Source organism: Cetorhinus maximus, chromosome 23 (genome assembly GCF_964194155.1).
Source record: "Cetorhinus maximus chromosome 23, sCetMax3.hap1.1, whole genome shotgun sequence".
Lineage (NCBI taxonomy): Eukaryota > Metazoa > Chordata > Chondrichthyes > Lamniformes > Cetorhinidae > Cetorhinus > Cetorhinus maximus.
Genome location: NC_135901.1, coordinates 59,098,117 through 59,104,552, shown reverse-complemented (window position 1 = coordinate 59,104,552; position 6,436 = coordinate 59,098,117).

Here is a 6,436-nt window from a genome sequence, read left to right as displayed (position 1 = left end):
GATAGATAGGAACCATCACCTGGAAGTTCCCCTTCAATTCACTCACCATCCTGACTTGGAAATATATCGCCGTTCCTTCACTGTCACTGGCTCAAAATCCTGGAACTCCCTCCCTAACAGCAAAGTGGAAGTACCTACACAACATGGACTGCAGCGGTTCAAGAAGGCAGACCACCTTCCCAAGGGCAATTAGGGATGGACAATAAATGCTAGCCCAGACAGCAAAGCCCACCTCACGTGAATGAATAAAACAAAATCCAGGTTTACCTGCAAATTATATTGCCTTGAACTTCTGACCAAAGTAAAGCACTGCAAACGTCAGTCCCTGGAGCAAGACTAAAGTTTATGCTCTGGTGAAGAACCAGCTGAAGCTTTCAATATTGCTTTCCTTAACACCGAATTCCAAATGGGAATTGTTCAATGGCTTGAAAGTGAAAAAACAGGGCTAAGGAGAAAGAGAAGGAAATTGTCAATAATTATAAAGCTCTTTGTACAAAACTGACATAGACACCATGTGTGGAAGATCCTCTTACTGCGCTATGCCATTTGATGATGACATTGTTATTCAGTCTGTCTCCAGCATTCCTAATGAGAACAGCCGAATTCCATTTCTTCAAAACAAAGACCCAAAGTGCTGCTGCATGACGTCACTGCTTAACCTTCCAGACAGCTCCATTGGGATCTTTACAGCGCAGGGTTTATAGAGGCGAGTGGGGTCATATTCGCTTCACATATCATGGAGCTGCGGTTTGGAACCTGGCAAGAGCATATTCCAAGCTTGTTTGAGTGTGAGTGTTTATTTGAGTGTGAGCGAAAGCCCGATAATTTCAGTTTGTTGTGATTATGAACACAAGGGTTGGAATCCTGCTGACTAAGGTTTTCACCATTTTTGATTTTAACCAAATTAATTATCAGTTAATTAGAAGGAAACCCATCCGAATCGGTCCGTATTTTTTGATTCCCATTCATTTGTCAGCATTCAGGAAATTTGCTTTCGGAAATGGAATAAACACTGAGCCAAGTTGATAACACCCATGCTTTCTGGGTGTGTGTCTCTCCTTAGGCCTTTGTCACTCTCGGTGTATATCTCTGTATCTGTTCCTCTGTGATTGTCAATGTGGTCCAGTTCCCTGAGGGGATGAAAACGTTTTTAATGTCGCAAACTTATTTCACATTAGTTGTGTGAATTCATGTTAAAATGTCACAGAGAAAAGCATCAGCATGAAAGATAAAACAGGAGATTGGCCCTTTCTATTTCTATCCTACAACAACAACTTAGATTTATAAAGTGCCTTTAACCTACTGAAACGTCATAAGGCGTTCCCCAGGATCATTATATAACAAAGTGTGACACCGAGCCTCAAATTCGGTCAGATGACTAAAAGCTCGGTCAAAGGGGGAGGCTTTAAGAACTGTCTTAAAGGAGGAAAGTATCGATTTCATGTTCCAGCTAACAGCAATGGTTCTTCTCAATGGTTAAGGAATCGCTTGTGTTCAGCTTAAACAGACCATTTGGTCGGAGAACGTTGTCCCTGGAGGAGATCCCGAATGAAAAAAAAATGTCAAAAGTTGCCTCCATCATCCAAATCTCAAGTCTTATTGGTAGTTTCCCTGATGTTCAGTGACTCGGGATCGGCGCTTCCATTGGACCAACAGCGAATAGGGTGGAGGTTTTTGGAAATTGAAAGTTGCGCATGAGCAGCTTGTGGGGCTATTTCAACTTACTGTCGATTTCATGTTCCAGCTCAGAGCAACCGTTGTTTTCATTGACTGACAAAGTCGTTTGTCTTGAAACGAAACAGGCAGTTTTGGAGTGAAAGAGATCTGAACTGAAAAGCAAAAGGCAAAAGCAGCGTAGATAAGCCAAATCGAAAACTAATGGTATAGCTTCCCTGGTTGTCTAGTGGTCTGGATTCGGCGCTCTCACCGAAGCGGGCTGGGTTCGATTCCCGGTCAGGGGGTGTAGAGTTAATCAATTCGTAGGAACGAGTGTTAATTATTCATTGATTGGAGAAGTTTAAAATCTCCATCAGAGAAGTGACAGAACATAGGAACAGAAATTAGGCCATTCGGCCCATCGAGTCTGCTCTGCCATTCAATCATGGCTGATAAGTTTCTCAACGCCATTAAATACACTCAATGACCTGTCCATAGATTCACCACTCTCTGGCGAAAGAAGATTCTCCTCACCTCTGTTCTAAAATGTCTTCCCTTTACTCTAAGGCTGTGCCCTCGGGTCCTAGTCTCTCCTACTATTGGAAACATCTTACCCACTCTATCCATGTCTTTCAGTATTCTGTAAGTTTCAATCAGATTCCCCTCATCCTTCTAAACTCCATCGAGTATAGACCCAGAGTCCTCAAACGTTCCTCATATGTTAAGCCTTTCATTCCTGGGATCGTTCTCATGAACCTCCCCTGGACTCTCTCCAGCGCCAGAACACCCTTCCTGAAATACGGGGCCCAAAATTGCTCACAATATTCTAAATCTGGTCTGACTAGAGCCTTATAAAGCCCCAGCAGCCCATTCCTGCTTTTATATTATAGTCCTCCCCAAAATAAATGCCAACATTGCATTTGCCTTCCTTACTACCGACTCAACCTGCAAGTTAACCTTAAGAGAATCTTGGACTAGGACTCCCAAGTCCCTTTGTACTCCAGATTTCTGAATTCTCTCCCCATTTAGTGAATAGTCTATGCCTCTATTCTCCCTACCAAAGTGCATGACCTCACACTTCCCCACGTTGTATTCCATCTGCCACTTCTTTGCCCATTCTCCTAACCTGTCCAAATCCTTCTGTAGCCTCCCCGCCTCCTCAATACTACCTGTCCCTTCATCTATCTCTGTATCATCTGCAAACTTAGCCAGGATGCTCTCAGTTCCTCCATCTAGATCATTAATGTATAAAGTGAAAAGTTGTGGTCCCAACACTGACCCCTGCGGAACTCCACTAGTCACCAGCCGCCATCCTGAGAAGGACCCCCTTATCCCTACTCTCTGCCTCCGGCCCTCCTGAGAGTTCCCCCTCAGAGCTGGAAAACATCACACTTGGATCAAACAATCACTGGAATAGACACCGAGAGTGACAGAGGCCTAAGGAGAGACACACCCAGAAAGCAAGGATGTCACCAACTTGGCTCAATGTTTGTTCCATTTCCGAAAGCAGCCCGGCCGAATGGCCTCTTTCTGTGCTGTAACTTTCTATAATTTTATGTTTCCCACCAGCACGGGTCATTCTGCCATTTTAAACACACTCGAGCGAGATGTAATTTCTTACCTTGTATTCGGCTCTTTTGAACCTAAACATAGAGCAAATTCACTTTGTTTTCTTGTCATTTCCAGCACGAGATTTGTCACGAGACTAATTGAGCGACACATTAATGGTGCCAATCCTTCCCTGGAGCTCACCGCGTCCAAAGAGCACTGTTATCATCAACCTGCCTTGTACCTTCTTTCAGTACACCTGCTGAACAATATAAGCTTATCACAGCTCTGCTTTCTTCACATTGAAATCCAATGTGAAAATCAATTTCAAAGCTGAACAACTGGAAGGAGAGCGTGGCTGTGGATAATCGGCACTGGGCACATTCCTGTAATCAGTATATGGGAGAATCGGGAAGATGAGATCCTCGTGTATCTTTACCCTCGAGTTTTACCCATTCCCACGAACTGACTGTGTCTGCATCAAGCTGCTGATTGACCTGGGAGCTGGATGGACAGAGGGAGCTGGAGGCGAAGCAGGGACAATGGTTCTTCTCATTGGTGAAGAAGTCGCTTGTGTTCAACTTAAACAGACCATTTACCGGAGAGAATTGTGAAAGAGATCGGGAATGAAAAAAAAAATGTCAAAAGTTGCCTCCATAATCCAAATCTCAAGCCTTATTGGTAGTTTCCCTGATGTCCAGTGACTCGGGATTGGCGCTTCCATTGGACCAACAGCGAATAGGGTGGAGGGTTTTGGAAATTGAAAGCTGCGCATGTGCAGCTTGTGGGGCTATTTCACTTCACTATCGATTTCATGTTCCAGCTCACAGCAACCAATATTTTCATTGGCTGACAAAGTCGTTTATCTTGAACCTAAACAGGCAATTTTGTGGTGAAAGAGATCTGAACTGAAAAACAATAGGCAAGAGCAGCGTAGATAAGCCAAATCGAAAAATATTACCTGGTGGTCGAGTGGTCAGAATTCAGCGCTCTCCCCACCATAGCGTGCGTTCGTTTCCCGGTCAGGGAGTGTCGAGTTATTGAATTTGTTGGAACGAGCGTTGATTTTTCATTGATTGGAAAGGTTTAAAAGCTCCACCAGAAGCAGAGGAATGAGAGTTTAAGTTTCGCCTCCGAGCCGGAAAACGTCACACTTGGTTCAAGTGGGGTAAGGGAATGAAGGACGAGGAGGAGAAGATCTGGGTGCAAAGCGCTGAATATAGAAATGTTGGTGTGAGGCAAAATATGGGTGGGAGAAGTACGAATTTTGTGGCTGCCGTTTGCACTGACACAAATATCACTCCTGGTGGATCAACCAATCATAGCTGCTCTTTGAAAGCAGCACGCCCGTCCGAATGGCCTCTTTTTGTAATTTTCCATAATTTTAGGTTTCCCAACAGCACAGATCATTCTGCCATTTTATAACCCACTCCAGCGAGATGTCCTTTCTTACCTTGTATTCGGCTCTTTTGAAACCAAAACATGGAGCAAATTCAGTGAGTTTTCTTGTCATTTCCAGCACGGGATTTGTCACGAGACTAATTGAGCGACACATTAATGGTGCCAATCCTTCACTGGAGCTCACCGCGTCCAAAGAGCACTGTTATCATCAGCCTGTTCTGTATTTTCCTGCAGTACATCTGCTGAACAATATAAGCTTATCACAGCTCTGCTTTCTTCACATTGAAACCCAGTGTGAAAATCAATTAAAAAGCTGAACAACTGGGAGAGATAATCGGCACTGGGCACATTCCTGTAATCAGTATCTGGGAGAACCAGGAAGGTAATATCCAGGTGTCTCTTTACCCACGAATTTTATCCATTCCCACTAATTGACTGTGTCTGCATCAAGCAGCTAATTGACTTGGGAGCTGGACAGGCAGAGGGAGCTGGAGGCGAGGCAGAAGTAGAAGCAGAAAGATATGCATTTAATTTGATGTGTGTCAGTTGCTTTTAATGGTGAATGTCTGTCTTGTAAGTTTCAGAGGAGACACAGAAATTGGTGTTTTTTATTTCAAGCAGCAAGCAGCAAAAGTAAAACGATAAAAGCAAATTACTGCGAACGATGGAAATACTTCACAGCTGGTGAGAGACACAGAATGAACGTTTCCAAGCCGCACAAATCTTATTTGGATTTTTAAGACATTATAGCGCCCAGCGTGTGGCTCGAATCCACGATCCTGAGATTGAGAGTCGCATGCTCTACCGACTGAGCTAGCCGGGAATATAGAAAGTGGCTCCATATGCCAACACACGTGGATAAACCTGCTGCTTTCCACCCGATACCTCAGCTTATTCTGAATTTTAAGGTGTGGAACATAATCGACATACAAATGCCCCAAGGTTGCAATGCATTCCTCTCAATCACCAATAACATCATTCACATCTTCCACTTCTTAGCTGCACCTCCTTCCAAATACTGTGATCGATTTTCCTCAGGATTTGTTTCTGGATTTAATACTTAACTGCTTTGTGTCCTCATTTTGAAATCAGATTCGCTTCAATGTCCAACACAAATTCAATTGCAAACCTGATGGACAAACAATGGAAAGCAAGTCACTCGGTAACACAAATCCCATGGTGCTCATTTTCAGATTCACTGTCAGCATTTCAATAAAATAAAGGAATTTTGCAGTGAAAAGAATTAGAAAGTTGGTGTGACTTTTATTTGTGACTCACTCACTCGGGTATTCTGTAAAAGCTGCTCGGAGGTTTAGTGAGCGGGATATAATCTGCCTGCGTTTTCCTGAGCCTGTGCTCGGTGTATTGGGAGGTTTGGCCCGGGTTGGAGTATCTTGCGTCCCAGGGATGTGCAGTTACCCGCTGATTGAAGCTGCAGTCGCCGCTTTCTGCTGGCAGCGGGTGATTGGAGAGTGCGGAGCCGGAATATTGCTGCTTTTCTGATTTTCCCTGTCTCACTCACTGTGGAGCTGAGGAAGAGAGAATAATTGATGGGTTTGTTTGAATCCAATAACTTCATAAATTTCCAATGGGTTAGATATCGGTGTATGGTCAGTCTAATTGTTTTCTCAGAGGAGTCAGCAACGTTTCGGGGGTCTTCATATTCAGCTCAAGTACCCAATGACAACCGGGAACTGAGTGACTATGAATGCTGATAGGGAGAAAACAGTGAAAGTTTCATTCCTGGGTGGTCTCGAACCACCGACCTTTCGGTTAACAGCCGAACACGCTAAATAATAGCGCCACAGGGGCCGATGAAAGCTTAAGCCAG